The 26,538-nt window shown below is 39.2% G+C and overlaps 1 protein-coding gene across 10 annotated transcripts in view; it reads right to left on the reverse strand.

Moving 5' to 3' along the window:
- The window catches only part of FHIT (fragile histidine triad diadenosine triphosphatase), a 1,509,753-nt gene that overhangs the window by 1,249,772 nt on the left and 233,443 nt on the right, over positions 1–26,538 (reverse strand). For 7 of the 10 annotated variants that reach the window (XM_036870236.1, XM_036870237.1, XM_036870239.1 and 4 more), the window contains exon 3: positions 21,498–21,548. The exons of the other annotated variants lie outside the window; for them this stretch is intronic. The gene's annotated coding sequence lies outside the window, so the exon portion shown is untranslated. The remainder of the gene's footprint in view (positions 1–21,497; positions 21,549–26,538) is intronic. 10 annotated transcript variants of the gene reach the window in all.

Below are 26,538 nucleotides of genomic sequence, written 5' to 3' on the forward strand. Positions count from 1 at the left end.
AAGTTGGGATAGGGCCTGAGGTCAAATTGCCTTGAGAAGTAGGCAGAGCTTAAACATAATATAGCAGGCAGCTCATAGCTACTACACAATCCTAAACAAGGACATAAAGTTAAAATCATTTTATAGAGCCATAGCAATATGTCCACAGTTTAGCTTAGAAACAATTAGACAAGGACCAAAGGTTTTCCAGGAGGTCTGATTCTTCAATGAGACAAGAGGATTGAAATGGGGTCCTTCAAGTTCTCTTTCAGCCTCCTGATTCTAGGTATTGAGTTATCTGTCCTTTGTTCTCGGTGATTTACTATATCTGATTGTAACTCAGATTCAAACATTAGGCTCTGCCTTCTTTTCCGTCAGGATTTTAAAATCAATATCTTTACCATTTATGAAATTGTGTGATGTGCTTTGAAGACTTAAGGCATCTTAGAGAGACAGGGAATGTCACCTTGTACTATCGTACCAATGTATTAAATAGTGACTTCTTTAAAAATCAAAAGCTGCTGCTTGAAATGCTATTAAATTGTAACCTATAAAAGCAGCACACAATCATCTCAATGGTACAAAAAGCAAACTTTAAATATAGTGGATGAAGCGGGTGAGACTCCACACTCCCAATGCAGGGGTTGGGGGTTCGATCCCTGGTCGGGGAACTAGACCCCCGCATGCTGCAACAAAGAGTCCGCATGCTGAAACTAAGACCCAGCACAGCCTAAATAAATAAATATTAATATATATATATATTTTTTTTAATTTTTCAAATAAATAAAAGAGTAGATATATGTATATGTATAACTGAGTCACTTTGCTGTACACCTGAAACTAACGCAACATTGTAAATCAACTATACTCCAATAAAAAAATCAAAAAATAAATAAATAAATAAAATAAAAAATAAATATAGTGGATGAGAACTGTTACAATATAAGAGAAGAATGTAATCTAGTTTGTTAACCATTTATGTGCAACATGAAAGAAAAAATTCTCATAAAGAGTAAGTTTTACTCACCATACTTGTCAGATAGAGCACCTAATGTGTGCCAAGGACTGTGTAATACAGTGTTAAACAGAAGAATCCCTATCCAGATGGAGCTAACAATCTAGTGGGGAGGACAGACATTAAAGAAATAATCATGAATAATTAAGTAGGACAAAATAAAATGAAGGCATTCCAGGGCAATTCAAGCATAGACCCAAGCATGGAACAGATGTGGGAGACCAAGAGGCTCTCCAGGAGAGATGATATTCCATTTGAGATCCTAAGGATGAGTGTTAGCTGACTGGCAGGCAACAAAGAGGGGAAAGAATCTTCCAGCAAGCGATCAACATACAAGGAGGAGGAATAGTGGAGATGGGCTGGGAGCATCAAGGGCTGTTCAATAATGTTCAGCCTGGACAAGGTGGATGGGGAGAGTTGACACATTTGTTTGAGCCCAATCCCTCAGAATTTTGCATTTTAAGTCTCCTCGTTCAAGACGACTTTCTAGAAAGGATGGGCTCTTTATGAAACTGAGTATACTGAGAACCTCAAGAATCTTAAATCAATGCATTGCTTAGTATATAATCCTGATTCTAAAAGATACCTGATGAAAGTTTCTTTCAAATGCACATGACTTTTTAAAAAAGGATTTAAGATAATCTGGTGATAAGGTAGAGACATGACATAGGTTTTTCTACTGAAGTCCTTGGTTTATATACCGTCCCCCCAAACCCCCGCCCAGCAGTGTTGGAAGGCAGCATCTGTATTTTAAGGTGTCTCTACTGGGTTTGTTGCATAGTGCACGGATAGCATGCCACATGTAGATGACAACACAGTTCTTACTAAGAGATCTTATTCTGATGACCTTTAATCAAGCTCTTACTACATATGAGACAAGTGTCTCATATGCTGAGGGTTCTACATATATTTCTCATTTAACCTTTGTGACAACTCTAGAAGGTAGGTACAATTATTATTCTCAGTTTATAGATGTGTCACCTGAAGCTTAGAGAAGTTAAATAATTCTTCATAGATCACACAGCATGTCAGCAATGGAGACTCTTAACCCCTCCCCACTGTTATGCAGGGAAGTTCTGCTTTTGTTCAATTGTGGCCATTTTTGCTGAGGGGGAAAAGGGTGTTTTTCCACCCTTTTTAGTTTCCCTTCGAATTACTATCTAATGGTTATTGCTACAGTGTTTAATAAGCAATGCATTATCGCTGGGCATTGGAATTAATATCATCACTCAGAGACAGTAAACAGAAGTTTGCATTTGTGCACTGCCTAGAGGTGGAAGCTTCAATAAAAGCCTAAGGTGGGATGAAGAGATGAACGTGCAGACTTGAATCAGAGGTAAGGGATGCAATTAGATGTGAGGGAATAAGACATTCTGCCTCGGCTAGCAGAGACACCCAATCTTTAACCCCTTCTAGCCCAACCACGTGGATGCAATTCTCCTAACATGGCTTTTCTTTCCTCCACAGGGCATGAAAATCCCAGCCCTGTCCATCACACACACACACACAACTCTTGTGCATGCCCTAGGGTGCCCGGCATACAATATTTTAGGAGCAATGGGCTGCAAGTCCCTTTGACAAAGTTTGCTTGGGGCCTAGGAATTTTAATCTATAGGCACAAACTGAAGACGTTTAAATTAAAAACTTCCTACCAATTCAGCAATAGCTAGGAGAATAGCGACTGTAATTTACAGGAACTGGCCTGCAGCCTTCTAAATGGCAAAGCAGCAGCAGAAGATAAGGAGCAGCTTGTTACTAAAGGTCTTCACATTGACCCCATGCATTAAGCAGAACAAAGGATCATTAATGATTCCAAGGTATGTCATATTAGAATGAGGTGGTGGGGATGAGAGAGCATCTACTTTTGCTATTCTTGTAACATTTCTTATTTTTAAACTCCAATATAAAAGTATGATTTGTTTCACATGCTATGCTATGCTCCAGGCTGGACATATGAGATGGTTTCCCCATTCTAGTGTTTCACAGAGAGCAATAAAAAAAAAGAAAACAAAACAATAAACAATGACAACAAGAAAAGAACCACTTTCCAGGACCGTCTGGTTAGTTTTGACATTTGGAAAATTGCTTTATTGCCAGAAGTCAATTTCTGCGATTGTGATCATGTTTCCACACATAAAGTTAATAATGTGCATAGCTCCCCTCCCCTCACCATTTTATCTCAGGCAGATTGGACCCCTCAGCCAATAAAGTCACATTTTTCAATTAAGATTTTCTTCCTTTATAAAATACACAAGGAAATATCTCATAGAGCTCCAGGAATCTTGGAAATGCACACTTACTCATTCCTTCACTCGTTCAGTCAGTATTTGTGGAAAACAAAGTGTCAAGACACTTTTCTAGGACCTGAGGACCGAGGTTAGATAAAACAGACACGTACATAATCCATTAAAATAAGTTTGGGTGTAGTAATTGTTAGGAAGGAAATCAAGTAAGGCAATGTCACAGAGAGACAGGTCCTTCGTAAAGGGTGGTCAGGAAAAGACTCTCCAGGAAGGTGACATTTGAGCTGAGAGCTGACTGACAAGAAGGAGCCAGAAGAGTGTTATGGGCAGAGAGAATGGCAAAACACGAGAGCCAATGACTGGAACGAGCCTGGCTGTTCCAGAGCAGATGAAGTTCAGTGTGGCCAGAGGGCACTGAGCGAGGGCTGGGGGAGGGGAGATAAGGTCCAGGTGGGAGGTGGAAGTAGACCGGGGTTGTGGGGTGCCCTGGGGGCCATGGTGCAGACTTCGGGTTCTGCATCAACAGCGAGCAGTGCCACTGAAGTCCTAAAGCTGGGGCATGATGGATTCCAACATTTTAAAATCTACAGCTGCTTTTTTTGGTCATGGAGGAAGAAAATGGACAAAATTGTGTTCCACTCAAAGGTGTCAGTTCCTTATAGATCCTAAGGACAACTGTCTTTGTCAGTATGTACAGTGATTAAGAACACAGTGTGGGTCAGGAAACCTAGGTTTGAATCCTTGCTCCGCCATTAATGTGCTGTGTAGTCTTAGGGAATCCATTTAACTTACTAAAGGCTTCATTTCTCCATGTAAAACCTGTGTTAATAATTCCTCCCAGGGTCTTGGTGAGAATTAAATGAGACATTACTCATAACAGAGCAGCACTAGTGCCTGGCACATGGTACGTGTTCAGGGAATAACAGCTGTTAGTAGTAGTAGTATTACTATTAGGAAGAAGAGAGGGAAGGATGAGGTGAAGGACTAAGCAATTACCCAGATCCTTTAGGGTAGAATACAAACCTATTGGAGATAGGATGGAGGTTTCCATCAGCATAGAGCATCTCTGTGCTCCAGGGTCCCTGCATGAGTACTGAGCATGGTAGAATCTGAACCAAAATAGAACTTTTTAAAAACTGGAAACAATCCAAATGCTCACAAACAGGAACACGGATCAATAAAACGTGGTCTATTAATGCAATGAAATACTCCATGGAAACAAAAAGAATGAACTGGCACTCCCAATAACATGGGTGAATCTTACAAATATGTTCATTGAAAGAAGCTAGAAAGGAGAGGCTACATGCTGTGTGATTCCATTTATATGAAGTTCAAGAACAGGTGAAACTAATTATTGTTGATATCAAAATAGTATAGTTACCTCTTGAGGGAGTGTATTTGGAAAACATTTGGAAGGAAAACAAAAGAGCCTGCTGGGGAGCTTTAAAAGGTTCTCTACCTTGATCTAGACGGTGGTTACACAGAGATATATATGTATTTAAAAATAACATCAGGCTGTAAACTTAAGATCAGCATACTTTATAAACTTTTACGGTGTGTGTGTTTTACCTTAATAATTTTAAAATATATATATATAACTTCAGGGGATCAGAGTTAGCTAAATAAACAAATGCTGACTGCTCTTTTTTTTTTTAATTTATTTATTTATTTATTTTTGGCTGCGTTGGGTCTTCGTTGCTGCACGTGGGCTTTCTCTAGTAGCGGCTAGGGGGACTACTCTTCATTGCCGTGCATGGGCTTCTCATTGTGGTGGCTTCTCTTGCTGCGGAGCACGGGCTCTAGGCACACAGGCTTCAGTAGTTGTGGCTCACAGGCTTAGCTGTTCCATGGCATGTGGGTCTTCCCAGACCAGGGATTGAGTCCATGTCCCCTGCACTGGCAGGCGGATTCTTAACCACTGCGCCACCAGGGAAGTCCCTGACTGCTCTATTTGAGAGAACTCTAACCTCAGAACCATTTGGGAGCCTGTTAATTCCCAAAGCTGCTTCCCCATTTCTGTATTAAACAGCTCTACCCATACTGTCAGCCACAGGGAAGGCGACTAACCACAGGGAACAGATGAAGAAAAGTTCAGCTTAGTCGCAGGACAACCAGAAAGCATGTCAAACTATGGCCATGACCAGCTTCTCAAAACCACTCCAGTGATTGCCAATGCCTTCTTCATGCCTTATCTTTCATTTGTGCTGAATTAGTCTACACAACATGAAAGCTCAAGGGGGCAGGGTCCCTTCTTTTCTATATGAGAAATATACCTCAGGTACCTGGGTGCTCTATAAAGAATAAAAATAATAACAGGAGACTATGGAACAATTGAAGTGCAGACCATATGTTTAAACAGCACTTTCTGGCATTTTAATAAGGGAAACTCAGAGGGCTTCCAGCATAGAAAAAGAATCCAAATGGAATTATTTCATTTTCCTGACAGAGCACCCCAACCTGCAATACAAGAGTCATTAAATCTCATCATGCGGCGTTAAAAAATGCTTTTCAGCTAAGATCAGCCAAAAATGTGCCCAGGGCACATTTTTATGACCATATCATCACAACCTGAAATTCAGATAGGTAGACTAGCTAGAAATATATGCTCACTAGAACAGTTCTGAGTTTTTCTGCATCTATCTCAGTGAAAAATGGGAGCAAAAGAAAGCTTATTTTTCCTGGAAAAACACTATCAAATAATAAAACAATCCAGGACCAGTTTTCACAAAGTAATAACAGGTCATACATAATTGATTGCCTTTAGTCTGCATCTCCGGGTATTACAAATCATAGTTACTAGAGCTTCAACCAAAGTTACTTTCATTCCACATTCAGGCTGTCCATTCTGGCACTGCCTGAAACTACTTTAGCGACTTTATTGCACACTTTACTGCGTTGTTCTTTAGTTTCTTCTTCAGTGAAGTTTTCACATTCCCAACAATGTTACACATCCTTCTCTCTGTATGTTCACCCACTCTCTCTGATGGTAGGCAAAAGGTAAATTCCTCTAGAAGTGAACTGATTTGGACTTACGATCTCACCTCAGGCTGGCAAGGGACTATGAACTACCCCAAGAGATAAAACACTTTCCTGTGAAATCATATCCTAACTCCCTCCATTAAAACCCTAGAATTGCACTGAGAGCAGGAGAGAAATAGTAAAATTATCCCAACTCCTTGGTTTCCCAAACACTGAGCAGCTGTAGCCATAAAAAAAGAATAAATAATTCATTCCAAAACTCTCTTTCTTTGCACATCCCAGGGCTCACAGCATTGGTTGCAGGAGGAGGTATGAATCGGGGCTTAGAAAGTTTGAGTTGTGCCTTGGCCACCACAGGAACCATACCCCTCTGCCTGACTTTCCCTCTGTACATAAGGCTAATGACCTAGACCTGGGCTGCCCATTACGGTAGCCATGAGCCACATGTGTCTATTCAGCAACTGAAATGTGACTAGTTTGAACTGAGAAATGCTGGGAGTATATAATATACGCAGGATTTTGAAGACTTACTACCAAAAAAAGAATACAAAATATGTCTCAATAATTTAAAAATATTGATTACATGTTGAAATGATAATATTTTGGATATATTAAGTTAAATAAAATATATATTGAAATTAATTCTACCTCCTTCCTTTTACTTTTTTAATGTGGCCATCAGTTTTTTTTTCATTATATACGTGGCTCACATTGTATTTCATTTGTATAGCACTGATCTAGATCATTCTGAATTGCTATCAGGACTGAGTCTCGCCTTGTGGAAATGGTGAGTTGCAATCCTAACAGTGTATATAGACATGTTTTGTATGTCTTGAAAGATGGAGAATAAAGAAGAGGCAGTAATATAATCACCAAGTGTATTACATGTTTCATTATACTTACACGTTCCTAAGCACATTGCAAAAAGATTTTAAAAAGACAGAGAAAAAGCATGGCATAGTCCCTTATCCTCCTGAAACAGTAATGACACTGAAAATGAACTTTGAAATCAAACCATCTTAAATCTGAATTCTGCCTCTATACCCTCAGTTTCCCCACTTGTGAAAAGAAAAATACATATACCTACTTTTTAGAAAATTAAATGAGATAATATAGATCAATGCTTAAAATATCATTGAGCACTGAGGGAATGGAACAAAATTTGGCATTGGACATGTCGAGCCAGGAGGTGGAGGGACACTGAGATAGAAATGCTCATTAAGCAACTGGGAATCTGAGCCTGGAAATCAATAGACAAATGAATAGATAAAATCACTTCAACCAGTCTGCACAACAGGAATTGCAAACTCAGGAGTACTCCGGAGCCAGACAGGTGAGAAAATAAGTGAAACCAGTTGTGTGGGTAAGTGTATGTGTATGGTCATGTGGGGAGCACATACCCCATCTAAACCACACAGCTCCAGCTCAGATCCAGCCAATTTAGACCATGAGGGTATAATAATGGTACAGTGTGGTCAGATTTTCCAATTTTTAAAGAGATTCTAGAAATTCAGATTTTTTAATGTTTAGAAAAAATTTTAAAGGCACTCATTCCAGACAGATTTCATGGGAAAATAGTTTAATACATCTGCTGCCTAGAAGGTCAAAGAGATAACTTGTTAGACTCCTACCATATGAAAGTTAGTGGAGATCTCAAATGGAATTCCCCCTAGCCCCAATACATTTAAGCTGCCAAAGCTGGAGAGGGAGATTTACCTCTCTCTCCTCTTAGCTCCGCATGCAGCAAGAACCCAGTTGCCGCGGCTACAGCTGTCCCAGGGGTCTCTCTCTCTCTCTCTCCCAGACCCTGACCTGGATGTTATGTAGAATGTTTCAAAGAGAGCTGCAAAATCACTTGGACTCTGCAGGAGACACCTGACATAATCCAAGGCGCTACTCTGGCTATTATTCACTGCCTACTTTAGATCTCTCTGGAATATTGTCTGTTTCAGTTTCAGACTCTCTCTGCTACCCATTTGGGTAAATAAATTACCACACTGTATAAATGTGTACAATCTGTAAACCTGGAAGAACTGCCTTGCAGAACAATTTTTTAAATATCATACTTTAAAAAAATACTAGTGGCCTCTCTATATCTATTGTTAGAAAGTAAAAGGACTTATACCCGAAAAATTAAAATTACAGTAGCTACTCTCTCCTCAAGTAAATGATTCTTAGGAAATGCATTTGAAAGAGGATGACTTCCCAGTGAACACTTTAATTTTAATTTAACCTTCCCAGAAAATGAAGTGCTTTGTGTAGATTCTTTTGGTTTTATTTAAGGCATAAAAATTAGTTCTGAGCTGTGATAACTGTGAGCTTAGGAATGTAATCATTCTAAGCACCACTTCTGACTTGCTTATAAACCCTACAGATCCTGAGTTGCTGTTTATTGCTAATTTGAAGTTGGCAAGTTATTTAACTGTGAAGCTGAACTTCAAGTCGGACTGTGGTGGGATGGTTGGAGGTCGATTGTTTGGTTTTGCTTTCAACAGGTTACCCAAAGGCTGGATGCATGGCGTGGTGTAAGCAGGTTTCTGGGTATGTGCTTCTCTAACTATTAATCTTCTTAATTAAAATGGGAACAATGACATGTTCTGAGGGTGGAGTAAAATATTACATTAAACTATATCTCTACCTTTTGAAACCAATCACAGATAGGACAAACAATCACAGTTCCTATCATTCAGGTTTCTGATTTTCGACTTAATTGTGGCTTTTGGTTGTTGCTATGAGGACCCAACCTAAATATCATTGCTTATATTTTATCATTTAAAGAAAAATAAGGGAGCCAAGGTTTTGCCCATGAAAAATCTTGATGTCCATACTATAGTAGGTAAAGTATTTCTAAACTTTTTAGAATTATGTGTTTGAATCCATGACAACACACCTACATATATGTATAATCAACATCAACCAAAGTGACATATGGCATTTTTTTCTTCCTTTATAATAAACAGAGGTCCCTGGAAATGTTTTAAGAAAAATTAATTCATATCTATACTTAAGTATGGCCACATTTGAATTGAGATTCCCTTGAAGAAAGTTATAATTTTCAAACACCACCATGCCTAAAAGATATAAGTATTCAGATACTGAAATCATTGAAAATTAAGTTATTAAAACGTTTGGCATATACCTGTACTTCGTGTAATTATTATCTTTCAGTAATTCAAGAAACAGATAAAAAAAATTCACCCTAACTTTGACTTTCTATAATTTCCATTTGAGAAACAATCTAGAAATTATCACCTGCCTGAATATTTTTGGAGTAGAAAGGATGACACAGTGCTGACCTGTGGGCTGACTCAGGTCCCAAGACGCATGTTGTAGGAACCCTTTGGCTGTTGTTGTGGTTCTTTATTCCAGGGTCCCCAACCCCCGGGCCAAGGACCATTACATGTCTACAGCCTCTTAGGAACTAGCCCACATAGCAGGAGGTGAGTGGCGGGCTAGCGAGGGACGCTTCATCTGCCACTCCCCATCGCTCCCCATCGCTCACATTACCTCCTGAACCATCCCTCCCCCACCTCACGTCCGTGGAAAAATTGTCTTCCAGAAAACCGGTCCCTGGTGCCAAAAAGGTTGGGGACCGCTTCTTTATTCATCCATTCAAGAGCCTGTACTAGCACGTTGTGTAATAGCAGGCACCTTGCTAGATTTTGGGACACAACAATAATCCCTGCCCTCAGGCACCTTACAATCTTCTTCACTCAGCATCTAATGGATCCAAAGCCAGGGAAGAGAAGCACCTCACAGCCACAGACTGCAACAAGGAAAAATAAAATGCTACTACCACCTGGTGTTTGTGTGTCTGTCTCTTTGCTTCTTTTAGGAGGTGGTGATATTTTTACATAAAAATCTGAATTTCTGGCTTCTCTCTTTAAAAAAAAAAAATCAGATCTTAGCATACTAGACCAGAAATCCCCCTTGGCAACAGCTAGCTAGAGCCAGGTGGCAGCGTTGTACTTCCCAGATCATTGCAGGTGCTTTCTCTAGTTCACCAATGTTCCCATCACTCCCATTAGGTTCACACATCACTCAGTTCTGTTATCCACTTGGTCCTCATATTACAGTATTGAGTGTTGCCCCTCCTAGAAATGACTAGCAGTCAGAAAGCCTGGCTATAGCCCTGGGTCTGATGTTTATTAAATATGTGACCTAGGATGAATGACTTAACCCACTGACCCTCAGCTTTCAGTTTCCTCTTCTGAAAAAAAAAAAGACAAAAATTAAAGATAGTAAGGCAAAACAAACCAACTTTGCTTTCTGGGCATGGCAATCGTGAATCTCCAAAGAGAAATCTATAGAAGGGTTTCAAAATCTGGGAAGCAGTGACCAAAGAGTTAGCCTTGTCGTAATTACATTTTCAGAAAAAAAAATCTAGAAAGTCAGAAATAACAGCCTGTGTCTGATTATTACTGTAAAGACTACTCTCAACTGAATCGAATCTCATATGACCTCTATGTGACAAATATTACTTTACCCATTTTGTAGATGCAGAAAACCCAGGCTGAAAAGGATCAAGGGACATGCTCCATCATAAAATGTTTACATTTTTATCTAGTCCACTTTCAAGATTGTTACCATAATTTTAATACCCATGAAGAGACCATGAACAACTGATACCACAGAATGGAAGACTAACCAGTAAGCTGAGCCATCTTTTTCCAAGGACAAACTCCAGAGAAGGAGTACAGACAGTTTTTGAAGAGGAACACTTTTTAGAGGGTATTATATGTTGTAATATCAGGGAAATATCTTGAATAAATATTTGTAATAGACACTCATATGGACTTTTAATAAACTGGAAGGGTTAACGATTTTGAGGATGTACTCTCTCATTAAATGTTTCTCAACATTATATCATTTTCTTGGAGACTGTTATTAGTAAGTAGGTATTCAGTAACCTCTATGAGAAACAAATGCCCTTAATTTTATTAAAATCTATTTTTATTAACCCCTTCCTTACCTTCTATTTTAGCCCATTTGAACCATACTGCAGTTCAGAAAGAAATATGAGAATGGACCTGGCTTACTTTCACCTTCCCAAGAAGACCTTGATATAGTAAAAAGTCTGATTTAAACATGAAGTAAAGATTTATCACTTACCTTTCAGAAAAGACTCACCATAGGAACAGTAGGCTTTTCTAATGCATTTACATTTTTATTAGGCTTACAAAAATTCAATTTAATGGTGTCTTTAGGTACACATTTACTGAATAAAATCAAATATATATTATCTTCATAATAACTTTTTTTAAAAATGCAATGGACTTATTTAAGTTTCTTCCATGGTTCACCGTAATTTAGGTAGAGAAAATTCTAAATGAACAAGCACAGGAGTGACTTTAAAGTACGTAGGAAATCACCACATAGTTAATTTAGAAGCACTGTGGGAAATAAATCAGGAGATATGTGAAAGAGTAACCAGTTCTTGGTGGGAGGTAAACATGGTGAGTAATGTGCAACCTACTGTTTACACACTGCAATCAGCTGGTGGCTAAGAAAAAAGCTTAAAGATAATGGCACTGCCACTACCATGGTTTTGTTCTAAACTTCTGAATTAAGCAGAGAAACTCAGACTAGAATGCCACATGGAGAACACAGTGCCAGGGACCATACACTTAGCATGCTAGAACTAAATGTTAACAGCAACTGCAGAAGATGTGACTGCAGACTCAAATAAACTTTCTGAAACACTCATCTACAAAACTGGCTGTGTTTGGTGATGGCACTTCATGAAAAGAGATAGTCCCAAGAAATCTATAAGAATTGTAAGCCACAGTTTACAAATTTCAAAAACGGGGGAGAAATGTTTAGCATCCCAGCTTTTTATTCTTCCAAGTGAAGATTTTGAAAACAAATAGCATTTCCATCTAGTGTGGCCATCGCTTCATTATAAGAATAAATAAATAAAAACATCCTAGTTCTAGGAGAACTAGATTTCTTTCCATGGACAATTTCATTTAGGAAAAGATAGCAGAAAACCTACAGAAAAGAAGACTTTTAAGGCAGGTTGGATTCCCCAAGCAACAGACTCTTCACACATTTATCTTGAAGGAGGTTTTTAAGGGAGTGCTTTGGGGATCAACATCTATAGAAAAAAAGGGAGGCAGAGAAAGGAAGCAGAATTGGCAGAAGTTCCAATGGTAACTTGTGGGGAATAATGAACACGGGTTGTCTTGTTTTGGGGTGAGAGGGCAGGGTCCTTTATACCCTCCAGTGTTGAGTTACTGGAGATAGACCACCTCATGAAAGAGATGTGCCTTTGGAAGAGGGTTGTCTGTGGGCAGCATCCCCAGCAGGTGGGGTAATGAGTCCTTAGCTCCTGAAGGAGGAAACAGGCAATGCCTCAGAGTCCATACAACACTTCTGTCCCAAACTAGTGAAAATATTTTCAAGCACTGGCATTAAAGACAGTCACCTTTAAGCCTTTAATCTTAAGAGGTCGCCATAATGCAAAGGCCACTTAAGATACAATGGTAAAAAGTAAAAGCTTACAGTGCTCTCACATTGTCAGATAACATCTGCAGGAAAATCATTCCTGTTGCTGTTTGATACAAAATGACTTCTTAAGTATCGTATCTACAAGGTGGTTCTAGAAAAAGATGGTGTGAATTCATTTTTCTCTGCTCTACTCATTTTTCCCTCTAAATACAACTAAATACCCTGGAAATTATTCATCAGAAAATGATAAAAGAACTCTGAAACCTGGAAAAAAGGTCACTGGCTAGGGACCTCAGAACTTGAAGGACAACAATGTGGTGAGTCCCCTGGTTTTCTGTTTATTTCCCATATACCCTGGACTGGGCACCAGAGCAGGAAGAGCCTGCTCCCTCTAACCAAAGGACCAGAAAAGGGGAAGCCTAATAGAGACCCAGTGAGGAGCCCCAGTCTCTGAGGCACCAATGGGCAGTCTGATCTGGAGGCAGCAGCAGTGAAGTCCTAGGCTGACCTCATTACATATCTGACAAAAGACTAGTATCTAGAATATATAAAGAATTCTCAAAACTCAATAGCAAAAATCCAAAACAGCAACAACAAAAATCCAATTAGAAAATGGGGAAAAGACAAGAAGAGATATTTCACCAAAGAGCATAGGCAGGTGGCAAGCACATGAAAAGACGTACAACATCATTAGCCATTAGAGAAATGCAATTTAAAACCATGATAAGATACCACTATATACCTTGCAGAATGGCAAAAATTAAAAGAGTGATAACATCAAACGCTGGTGAGGATGCAGAGAAACTGAATGACTCATACGTAGCTGGTGGGAATGTAAAATGGTACAGTGATTCCGGAAAAAAAGTTTGGTGGTTCCTTTTAAAATTAAAAATGGACTTATCATATGACCCAGCAATTGTACTCTTAGGCGTTTATCCCAGAGCAATGAAAACTTATTTTCATGCAGAAGTTTGTACACGAATGTTCACAGCAGCTTATTTGTAATAGCCAAAAAGTAGAAAGTATCCAAACATACTTCAATAGGTGAATGTTTAAACAAACTGCAGTATATCCGTAACATGGAACAATATTTAGCAATTTTTAAAAAGCCAATCTCAAAAGGATACATACTGCACAGTTAGTTTTATATAACATTCATGAAATATGAAAATTATCGAGATCAAGAACAGATTAGCGGTTGCTAGTGGTTGGGCATGATGTGAGGGGATGGGTGTGGCTATAAAGGAGTAGAAGGAAGGAGTCTTGTGATGATGGTACAGGTAAGTATCTTGATTGTGTTGGTGACTGCATGAAACTACATGTGATAAAATTGCATAGAACTACACTTACACACGTAATATACATACACACACAAAATGCCTGTATAACTGGTAAAATCTGAATAAGCTCTACAGATTATACCAGTGTCAATTTCCTGCTTTTTGTATTGTACTATAGTTAGGCAAATATTATCATTGGGGGAAGCTGGGTAAAGGGTCCACAGGAACTCCTTGTGTATTTCTTTACTACTTCCTATGAATCTATAATTATTTCCAAATTTAATTTTTTAAAAATCAGACCTACTGATTACTCAGAGTAAAAATTCCAAATCTAGGTATTGTTTCCTCTGCAGTTTACCCAGCATCTGCACCGATCATTGGAAGCAGATCATAAGCACATCTCAGATGCCCATACTTCCAATAACCTCTCCAATCCCCAGGTTCAATTCCCTCCTCTAGGCCCCTTCTTATAGTTTAAAGAAGGGAACTAGCAGGGTGGGAACCCCCTCAATGGCTTAGCAAAACTCTATGCCAGTTCTCAGGTTGTCCTTCAACTCTGTTACGGCTCTATTCCACTTCTGTTGTCATCATTTTCTCCATGTCTGATGCATCAGGGTTGCTGCTGAAAAAGGTTTGGTTGCAGCCTTTCCTCATCAAAAAGAGGACAATTCTGGGCTTCCTTGGTGGCACAGTGGTTAAGAATCCACCTGCCAATGCAGGGGACATGGGTTTGAGCCCTGGTCCGGGAAGATCTCACATGCCGCGGAGCAGCTAAGCCCGTGCGCCACAACTACTGAGCCTGCACTCTAGAGCCCACGAGCCACAACTACTGAGCCCACGTGCCACAACTACTGAAGCCCGAGTGCCTAGGGCCCATGCTCCACAACAAGAGAAGCCACCGCAATGAGAAGCCCACGCACAGCAACAAAGACCCAACGCAGTCAAAAAAATAATTAATTAATTAATTTTAAAAAATAGACCAATTGTGATTGCTTGTGGCATTTTATAGTGATATGTACAAAACAAACAAACAAACCCTAAAGCATGGCAGAAGGTCCTTAGGCTTTTATATAAATAATTCACTCTATATAAATTCCCCTAAGAGAAATTCGTGTCAGTCTACAGAAAGTGTCTCTTTCAGGGGACTCATACCAGTTGTCTGTATTTCAGCACACTGATAGCCATTTGCAATTTGCAAAGAAAAAAATATATCTTTTATATCTGAAGGGGAATACCACACTGTTATTCCTTTGTAAGATTAAGAAATTTATTCTAATTTAAAAGTTAGCTGAATTCTTACTCTTACAAACTAGACTTTAAAACACAGCCAGTAAATTGACCAAGCACTACCGCTTTTATCCTTCTGATGTGTAAGCCTATCAAAAAACATTAGTGATGAAAACCTTCATTTAAAAAATCCTGTTATTCAATTATAATATGCATTTCACTACCACACTGTATTTATGACCCTTAAAAGCCAAAGCTGGAACTGCTCTAATACTGATTTCTTCAGTGCTTATCATTAATTAAAAAGTAAAAAACTATTACCAGGGTATCTGCAATCAGGCTTTCAAAGTAAGAAACATCAATATCCGGTAATTGAGAACATTTGGGAACAAATTTTAATAAGCAAAAACTCAGGAGAGGAAAAAAAATGTTCTGTATTATTTCAAATTGTAACCAGATCAGTATATGCTACTGAAATGTTAAAACTTCCCATGCCTTCAAGGCATCTATCCAATTTTTCTCCTCTAGCAGATGCCAAAAAAAAAATATAGTCAGACTCGTCCATTTATATAATGTTTACATATATAACACATCAACAATATATTGTTTGAGGTTTTATGGAAGCCAACGTCAAGAAGCAAAATGTGTTCTGCCAATGTACTTCAGTTCCTGCTCATTCTTAGAGGTAGGCAGATGGATCATTAAATTATGGCTGTGCTGAGTACCTACTAAAGCATAGTGATGTACTTGTGTCAAGGGCACATAGATGAATAAAATAGTTCCCACCCTAAAGGAGTGCAAAATCTAGTATTGGAGCCACATGGAGAGTCTGCAAATGAAAGAACTCAAGCACAGAGTGTGTCCATGGTGAAAGGGAAGTCCTTAACATCAGTTGAGACTGATAAAAATAGAATAGGATAGTGGTAATAGCAAGAATGGTTTGAGTGTCTTTGGCTCCCTAATCTACTCTACCAGCATCCACCAAGTCACCTCAAATAAACAAATTTATTTGTTATGTACCTGTTAGGTACCTGCAGTTTCAAAAAATGTCCCCTAGCTTCCCCTAATCTATCACTCAGAGTCCCAGCAGGACACAGATGGCCCACTCTAATTAAAATAAATTGAGGAGGGTTTAATAAAAGAGACCATTTACAAAACTTTGGGTAGTATACAGGGAAACCATCAGGAATAGCCAACACTCTGGAGTTATTATCATCCTTAGCTGTAAATGGAGAAGGGAAAGGAGCAGTGCCCAGAACCTGGAAGGAGAAGGTCTGGTTGGGAAGTTAATATTAAGAAGAGATTTAGATAGAGGGACACAGCTAGACCAAGTAAGAGCCATTGGGAGGGATCCAAGGCAACTAATACCCTGACCTCACTCTCCTCCCTTCCTCTGATCTCTTGTTTGGGTTTCCAACTGGCCAGAAGGCAAAAAATCCACTGATGAAGTCCATATAGATGAGCAGATGGAAGAGAATAGAGTTCCTGATTCCCACTGCTGAGAAAATGAGGAGCTACCAACTGCCTAGGGCAGAGAGTTGCTCTGAAAATTAAATGATATAAGGCATATTATGCATACAACCACAACCTCAAACATAGCACATGAATGAGAAATGGAAGTTATTAAATATATAATAAGGATTTTCTTCATTATACAATTCAATTTAGCAATTATCTATGCCTCCTATCATTTTCTCTCCACACGAAAGGTACGTAGGAAGGGGAGAGAAACCAACATTTCTGGAGTGACTACTACATTTGCAGCACAGTGCTAAGCATTTGGGATATGCCATCTCATCTAATTTTCCCTAGGAACTACAAGATAGGAATTATTTAGCCTATGGGATAGGTGAAGAAACTGAAGCTCAGATACATTACCCACCTTGCTTACAACCATAATTAGGAACTCAGATCTGTCAAACTCCTAAGTCCATGATTTCTCCATTATTATATGTGATGAGTTGTAGATGGGCTACCTGCCCACATGAGAAATATTTTTCATCAAATTGCGGGAAATCAGAGGACAAGCTTGCTAAAGGTAAAACATCCATCTTAGGATTGCCATTAAGAAATAGTCAATAACTGATAGATATGAGGAAGAAGAGGAGAAGAATGGTGATGATCATGATGATGATGATGGTGATGACAGTGATGGTGATGGTGATGACTGATGGTGGTGCTGGTAATGATGATAAACACCTCATCTTAACAAAGGGCTAAAGAGCTTCTATAACTGACACCAAGAACTCCTTAAATAAAGTAAAGGACCTAGAAGTAGAAGTCAACCTCAAGCAACATTTTTAGGGAAATTGTTTTTCTTTTGTCATTTCAACAAACAGCTGAACCAGAGTGTTTTAAAGATTATTCTACCATGAAAACAGCACTGTCAATGACCACAATAAATGCTAAACAAAATTCTTCATGAAATTAAACATTTTTCATGAACCCAAGGCTATAAATATTTTAGGGGTAACGCATGACACTTTGTATTTATGCTATGTGCCATTACCAATTTTTTGTGTCCAAATATCCTTTCTGATGTAAGAAATTGTATGAAAAATCAAAAGAAGGCACCAAAGAAACACCAACTTATTGGAGAAAAAAAATTACTAATTTCCTAATTTTTTTCTACAACTGATTGCATTCAAAGAAACGCATGCATTTTTAAATAAAATATATACCACAAATTTCCCCTTTAGATTGAATCTTTCAGGAGTAACTTAGCAAACTTGAAGCTTTAGTAAAAAAATACATGAAATACAGAGCGAATAAAGTCTTTATTTCACCCTCCAGAAAATATCTACTTATAAAATATACACATGGCTAAATTCAGAAACCTACATAGTGGAAAGTTTCATAATTTGATTTGTTATAGTAAGCTACTGATATTTTTGATAGGAAAGAAGAGAGGAAGGGAGACATGAACCTCGGAATATATCCTCCACAGTTTAAGATATAAAAGTTTTATTATTTCCATTAAGGTACTTAATATTTAACATCAAATGTTGCTTCTTTCATCTTGCTGTCTTATTAAAAAAGCCTACCATCAAAAAATTAAGTCTCTATATGAAATGGTTCATCCATAGTGATAAAAGTTTGAATTATAACTTAGTCAATGAAAGGTTGTTTGTCTATGTTTTATTGCTTTTGCTATTTCTTTAGTAATCATCTTTGCAGTCTGTGCACTGACATTTGCAATAATGTGTTTACATCAGAAAGTTAGGCCCTGTCGTTTGATGTAACAAGAGGCTGTATACTGTAGCACACAGGCATTTAGCATACCCCACTTCCTCTTTTTTCATCTGTCATCTTTAATTACCTTTAGAGGCATTAACAACACATTAGTAAAAATCTGTGGAGGGATATGAGATTAATTAGGTTCAGTGGGGTTAAGAAGTGTCATATTCTTTTTCTGAGGTGAAAGTCTACTTGATAACTACAACTTCATTTCCCATAAAGCTAAAAAGAAAGTACTATGTGATTTTCATCCTTCTATAAGCTCTTGGTCTCTTATTAAAGACTGAATCAGAGAATAAAATTACAATGCACTCTGACTCTGCCACAGAATTTTGTAACTTGAAGGGAATTGTATTCCCGTGTGCATGCAAATACCCTATCCCACTACAGAATGTGTTCTCTACACTTAGCAGAAGTCGCTGATGCTTCACCCAGATCCTGTTTGGGTTTTGGGATCCACTTTTCCAGTTTGGTAGCCCATTCCTTCTTACAGGTGTTGCTGCCAATCTTCTCCAAAGGACTGCCCTTGAGTGAAAGAGCCCCTTCACCCAGAGGTGCCTGGGAGACGTACCACCATAGCCACCCCCTACCCAGGGCCCATAGCTAATGACTGACTAGTGGAAAGGGGAGTGCTCTGTCTCAAGGCAGGACTGCCCCTGTGGTACGATTCATGCTCCAGAGCTCCTCATGCGATCAGGCTAATTTTATTGGAAACCACATCCTTGGTAGCTTCTTCCCCTGCCCTATCCTAATACTCTCACTCCCCTCCTGGTTTCTCCCAAGAGCCCTCCCTTAATAAATCACCTGCACACCAATCCCTGTCTGAAGACCAAGAATCCAACCTAAGACTCCACAGAAGCAAACACTGATGAAAAGACAGGCACATAATTGGTCTTCCAGTTTGGGCAGGTAAGCAACAACATCTCAGCCATTTTTAAAGTCCCTGTCTACAGAGCTTTACAAGCCCAAGTTGGTGGTGGCAGGAGAATGTCACATGCCATTATGTAACTGTGAGAAGGGAAGTTCCTAAGATCTACAAACTCACCTCACTGACAGGAGTCACTAACTGATTCCTACTCTGGGGAACGCAGCAGTTGGCAAGGGCTGCCCTTCTTGGCAGATGTCAGGTGGTGTCCTGCACTGCAATTCCCCACTCATTCTGAGAACAAAAGGAGTCTGGGGCTAGTGGAGGGAAAAAATACGACAAGCTGAGCATCGAACTACAAACAGCTCTTTGAAACCTCCCTGATAGAGATGATGGTGTTTGTGCCATAGCTATTGAGTTGAATCTAATAATAGAAGGACGGATCACCACTTACTCTGTGCTGTCAGTAATGAAAGCTATCAAAACTAAGCCTGAATGCACCTCACTGTTGCCATGTAAATCTAACATGGACAGCTTAATGAGGGAGGGACATTACCTTTTCTCACACTCCAATTTTACTCATGAAAGAAATGTGGCCCATATTGGCAATTAACTTGAGAGATTAATTAAATCCAACAGCAAGTTCAGTTCCTTCCACAGTGCATTCTGATATCATAGGAAGGGGCCAACATGCTGTGGGCACTTAGCACATGTTAAATAATAATTACTAAAATAATCTAATTTGGACTATTTTTTGCAGAAAACTGGCAGCTAACCTCACCAGTAAACAAATGCCACAATCTGATACAGCTACTCAATATTTCACATGGTCTTACTCTAAACTCTATTATTCCTGAAACTCCCAACAAATACTGCACAATAAGTGTGTTTCCTCCCTCAGCAATTTCACTCACCAATAGTATTTACTATATCTTATTGGGCCCCCTGAAGAGTGAGGAGGCAGCCAATCAGACAAAACACAAACTCTGACCCAGCTTAAGAAGTAATAGACAGGATCCCATTGTGTCTTCTTCAAAACAAAGACTGACACTGACATGGGAAGGAAAGAGCAACAGGGGTAGAGGCATGACCTTTATTCCGTGTCAGAAAGCCACATGGTGTGCTCTGGTTCGCCTTCTTATGTGTTCTCAGAGTCAACTGTCGTTCTATTTTTGTGCTTTCTTCTCTGAAATGCTCAAGTGCTTTCCTCGTCTATCATACAGAAAATCTGGTTTTAAGAGGAGTCTTACAAATTTGACCAATTGGCAGAATGGTAATTAAATTCTTGCTTTGGTGAAAGTCAATAAAATTGTTTTAAAATGTTTGCTATAGAATCATGCACCTATAATATAGATCAAATTAAACAAGAGTTATTATATAGATACCACGTATGAATTACAGTAGTGCCTATTCCCCCCCAATCCCACACAGCTCTCAAATCCACCTACCCAAAAGGTGATTCCCAACAGTCTCATTATCAAGGACTCCTCTTATTATCATTTGAGAATGGAGTATAAATTTTTAAATATTCTATCTATCCAAGATTAATAATCAACTAATTTCCCTTTTGGTGTTATTAAGAAAGGTATATAGTCTGTTGAAACTTCTGATCAACAAATCAACATTAGGACACAGAGTTAACATAATCCTTGGCAAAAACAGGAAAAGGTAACATTTGGGTACCTTCTTCACAGTCAGTGTGGTTACTGATACACTTTAGGAAATAATGAAATGAGTGTGAAGATCTCCTTTCCAGACAGGGAACTCTATGACAAGGTGATGTCCTAGACCTACCCTAATAGTCATAAGTGAAGAAAATTTATATTAACAATCTTTTAAACTGCAAGAAGCTTTATCTACCTAAGTGGCACCTTGGAACTAGAAAGAGATGGTAATTAACATCAAGTCCCAATGTTCTAATATAATCATATCACCTGAAACACAGTATCCCAGGCATATCTTCAACTATTACAAAAAATGTCTATGCTATTAATATACTTCTTGACCACCACAGACTGAATGTTTGTGTCCCTCCCTCAATTCCTATGTTGAAATCCTAACTCCACTGTGATGGTATTAGAAGGTGCGGCCTCTGGTAGGTGATTAGGTCACATAATGGGATTAGTGCTCTTATAAAAGAAACCCCGAGAGCTCTCTTGCCCCTTCCATCATGCAAGGACACAGTGACAAGATGGGCTATGAACCAGGAAAAAGGCTCTCACCAGACAATGAATCTGCCAGCGTCTTGATCTTGGAGTTCCCAGCCTCCAGAACTAAAAGAAATAAATTTCTGCTGTTCAAGCCACCCACAGTATTTTTGTTATAACAGCACAAACAGACTAAGACAATGACAGAATGTTCCTACAATTGATGACAAAAAAAGTATATGGAAAACAAATGACTGAATTTATCAGATTTGGAGTGGTCTTAAATTTGCATCAAAATGAACATATTTAATTCAACTGATCCAACATTAGTCCATAGTTTTCATTCAGGCTATTATTTTAGACCTACTACTAATAATAATGTCTAACATTATTAAGCTCTTACAAAGTGTTTTATGTACATTCAATCATTTATTTGACTCAACAACCCTATGTAAGAAGTACTATTATCATCCCACTTTACAGATGAAGAAACTAAAGTTTACTTAAGTATCATGCATAGCTATACGGCATCTGTGTTTACCTGCTCCTTGGTCAATCCGGACCAAATGACCGGGGTGGAGGAAGGGGTAGGGAGAGGTAGTGGGGGTGTGAAGCTTGATATTTTGTTCTAATCGTCAAGGAAAACACTGTGAAATATCTGAACAATAACTTGTCCCAAGACCACAAGCTTACCTTCAGTACTGTGAATACTGTAGGAGATATATCTAAAGTTCTTTCTGATATTTCTTACATCACCAGTTTAATTGCATATAATACATATTAATTGGATGTAAGATCTATTTGAATATCTCTCATTGTAGCAGAATTATATAAGGAGAGTTAAATAATATAGGGAGCTGATAGTTCTGTTTAACAGAAAGTAAAAGTTGGGAAAAATATAATCTCAATAATTCCACTGAAGTGGGGGTGGAGTCAAGATGGCATACTAGGAGGACGCAGAATTCGCGTCTCCGCACAACTAGGACACCTACTAGGCACCAGTGGGGGTCCATGGACACCTAAGGGGATGGGAGGAACCCCCAGCAACCAGGTAGGACATGGGGCATGGGGGGAGTGAAGGGGGAGAAGAAGTGGAGGCAGGTCAGGACTGGCGCCCCTGAGGGGCGGCTGAGGGAGGGGAAGGGATCCCATGCCCGAAGGGGGAAATTGGGGAACCACTGGGAGGGCAGAGGATCAAAAGGGAGCGTGGCCAGGTTTCCCCTGCCCACTTGGGCCCCTAGGAACCTGATGAGATCCCAGGCCTGATCCTCTACCCACTGAGGCCCCCTCCAGCCATGCAGGTCCTGAGGGAGGGGGAGGGAGGGAAGGGGGAGCAAAAGTAACAGCCGGACATCTGGGATGGCACCCCTGAGGGGTGGCTGGTGGAGGGAAGGAGTTCCTACACCCAGCAGGATCCACTCACGTTTAGGGGTCCAGTGGAGACAGGGGAAACCCTGGGGGAGATGGTGGGGAGGGGTGCAAAGGAACAGAACGGAACATGGCCAGGGCTTTCCCTGTCCACTTAGGCACTGGGGAGCCTGCTGGACTCCCAGGCCTAACCCCCTGCCCTTGGAGCCTCCTTCCTGCTGGGCATAACCCAAGCCCCGCCCCTACACCCCCACCCAGGGCCCTACCTCTACACTCGGAGACCCCCTCCAACACGCTGGGCCTAAAACTCACCCACATACTCTTCCTCAGGGCCCTAACTCCAAACTCCAGAATCCCACACTCCAGAGGCCCTCCTTTCCCAGTGTGGCCTCTCCCCTTCCGCACAGGTCCTAAGCAGAGGCCCCACCCCATGCTTGAAAGTAGCCCTGCCAAGGCCCCACCCACAGGGCCTTTTCTGGCTAGTGGGTCCTGAGCCTAGGTCCCGGCCCATGCTCAAATGTAACCCCCCCCACCCGCCTAGGTCACTCTACCCTAAACCCCGCCCCTGCCTCAGTTCCACTGCCTAAACTCCACCCCCATAGCCAAGGCTTTTATTTTCTTTTTTCCTCTTTTAGATTGGAGTTCTGTTTTACCTTGTTGATTCATTGTTGTTGATTCTTTTATATTTTTATTTTTCCTAGTAAATTTTTTATTTTTTGAATTTTACTTTATTCTTTACACTTCGTTATTGTTCTCTCCTTTTGGCTTGTTCCTCTCCCTCCTTTTTTTTCTCTGTTGTGGTTTTATTTTACCTTGTTGCAGTTGTTTCAATTACAGTTTTATTTCTCCTAATGTATTTTTTATCTTTCTAATTTTATTTTGTTTTTCATTCTTTAATATTACACTGCTTCCTTTTTTCTTTCTTTCTTTCTTTCTTTTTTATACCGCGCAATGAAGCTTGCAGGATCTTGGTTCCCAGGCCGGAGATCAGGCCTGAGCTCCTGTGGTGGGAGCTCCAAGTCCAAACTGCTGGATTAACAGAGAACCTCAGACCTCAGGGAATATTAATTGGAGTGAGGCCTCCTGGAGGTCCTCATCTCAGCACCAAGACCCGGTTCTATCCAACTGCCTGCAAACTCCAGTACTGAACGTCTCAGTTCAAACAACCAGTAAGACAGGAATACAGCACCACACATCAAAAAAAAAAAAAAAAGAAAGAAAGAAACAACAATAAAATATGTTACAGATGAGGGAGCAAGGTAAAAACTACAAGACCAAATAAATGAAGATGAAATACGCAACCTACATGAAAAAGAATTCAAAGTAATGATAGTAAAGATGATCCAAAATCTCAGAAACAGAATGGAGAAAATTCAAGAAACATTTAACAAGGATCTAGAAGAACTAAACAGCAAACAAACAGTGATGAACAACACAATTACTGAAATTAAAAATACACTAGAGGGAATCAATATCAGAATAACTGAGGCAGAAGGACGGATAAGTGAGCTGGAAGATAAAATGGTGGAAATAACTGCCAGAGAGCAGAATAAAGAAAAAAGAATGAAAAGAATTGAGGACAGTCTCAGAGACCTCTGGGGCAACATTAAACGCACCAACATTCGAATTTTAGGGATCCCAGAAGAAGAGAAAAAGAAAGGGTCTGAGAAAATATTTGAAGAGAATAGTCAAAAACTTCCCTAACATGGAAAAGGAAATAGTCAATCAAGTCCAGGAAGCACAGAGAGTACCGTACAGGATAAACCCAAAGAGAAACATACCGAGACACATATTAATCAAACTATCAAAAATTAAATACAAAGAAAAAATATTAAAAGCAGCAAGGGAAATGCAACAAATAACATACAAGGGAATCTGCATAATGATAACAGCTGATCTTTCAGGAGAAACTCTGCAAGCCAGAAGGGAGTAGCAGGACATATTTAAAGTGATGAAATGGAAAAACCTACAACCAAGATTACTCTACCCAGCAAGGATCTCATTCAGATTAGACAGAGAAATTAAAACCTTTACAGAGAAGCAAAAGTTAAGAGAATTCAGCAACACCAAACCAGCTTTACAACAAATGCTAAAGGAAATTCTCTAGGCAGGAAACACAAGAGAAGAACAAGACCTACAAAATCAAACCCAAAACAATTAAGAAAATGGTAATAGGAACATACATATCAATAATTACCTTAAATGTAAATGGATTAAATGCTCCAACCAAAAGACACAGACTGGCTGAATGGATACAAAAACAAGACCCATATATATGCTGTCTACAAGAGACCCACTTCAGATCTAGGGACACATACAGACTGAAAGTGAGGGAATGGAAAAAAATATTCCATGCAAACGGAAATCAAAAAAAAGCTAGAGTAGCAATTCTCATATCAGACAAAACAGACTTTAAAATAAAGAGACAAAGAAGGACACTACATAATGATCAAGGGATCAAACAAAGAAGATATAACAATTGTAAATATTTATGCACCCAACATAGGAGCACCTGAATACATAAGGCAAATGCTAACTGCCATAAAAGGGGAAATCGACAATAACACAATCATAGTAGGGGACTTTAACACCCCACTTTCACCAATGGACAGATCATCCAAAATGAAAATAAATAAGGAAACACAAGCTTTAAATGACACATTAAACAAGATGGACTTAACTGATATTTATAGGACATTCCAGCCAAAAACAACAGAATACACTTTCTTCTCAAGTGCTCATGGAACATTCTCCAGGATAGACCATATCTTAGGTCACAAATCAAGACCTGGTAAATTTAAGAAAATTGAAATCATACCAAGTATCTTTTCCAACCACAATGCTATGAGACTAGATATCAATTACAGGAAAAAAATGTAAAAAATACAAACACATGGAAGCTAAACAATACACTACTAAATAACCAAGAGATCACTGAAGAAATCAAAGAGGAAATCAAAAAATACCTAGAAACAAATGACAATGAAAATAAGACATCCCAAAACCTATGGGATGCAGCAAAAGCAGTTCTAAGAGGGAAGTTTCTAACAATACAATCCTACCTCAAGAAACAAGAAACATCTCAAATAAACAACCTAACCTTAAATGTAAAGCAATTAGAGAAAGAAGAACAAAAAAACACCCAAAGTTAGCAGAAGGAAAGAAATCATAAAGATCAGATCAGAAATAAATGAAAAAGAAATGAAGGAAACAACAGCAAAGATCAATAAAACTAAAAGCTGGTTTTTTGAGAAGATACACAAAATTGATAAACCATTAGCCAGACTCATCAAGAAAAAAAGGGAGAAGACTCAAATCAACAGAATTAGAAGTGCAAAAGTAGTAACAACTGACACTGCAGAAATACAAAGGATCATAAGAGATTCCTACAAGCAACTATATGCCAATAAAATGGACAACTTGGAAAAAATGGACAAATTCTTAGAAAATCACAACCTTCCAAGACTGAACCAGGAAGAAATAGAAAATATAAAAAGACCAATCACAAGCACTGAAATTGAGACTGTGATTAAAAGTCTTGCAACAAACAAAAGGCAGGACCAGATGGCTCCACAGGCGAATTCTACCAAACATTTAGAGAAGAGCTAACACCTAACCTTCTCAAACTCTTCCAAAAGCAGAGGAAGGAACACCCCCAAACTCATTCTACGAGGCCACCATCGCCCTGATACCAAAACCCGACAAATGTATCACAAAAAAAGAAAACTACAGGCCCATATCTCTGATG

Source organism: Balaenoptera musculus, chromosome 11, assembly GCF_009873245.2.
Source record: "Balaenoptera musculus isolate JJ_BM4_2016_0621 chromosome 11, mBalMus1.pri.v3, whole genome shotgun sequence".
Lineage (NCBI taxonomy): Eukaryota > Metazoa > Chordata > Mammalia > Artiodactyla > Balaenopteridae > Balaenoptera > Balaenoptera musculus.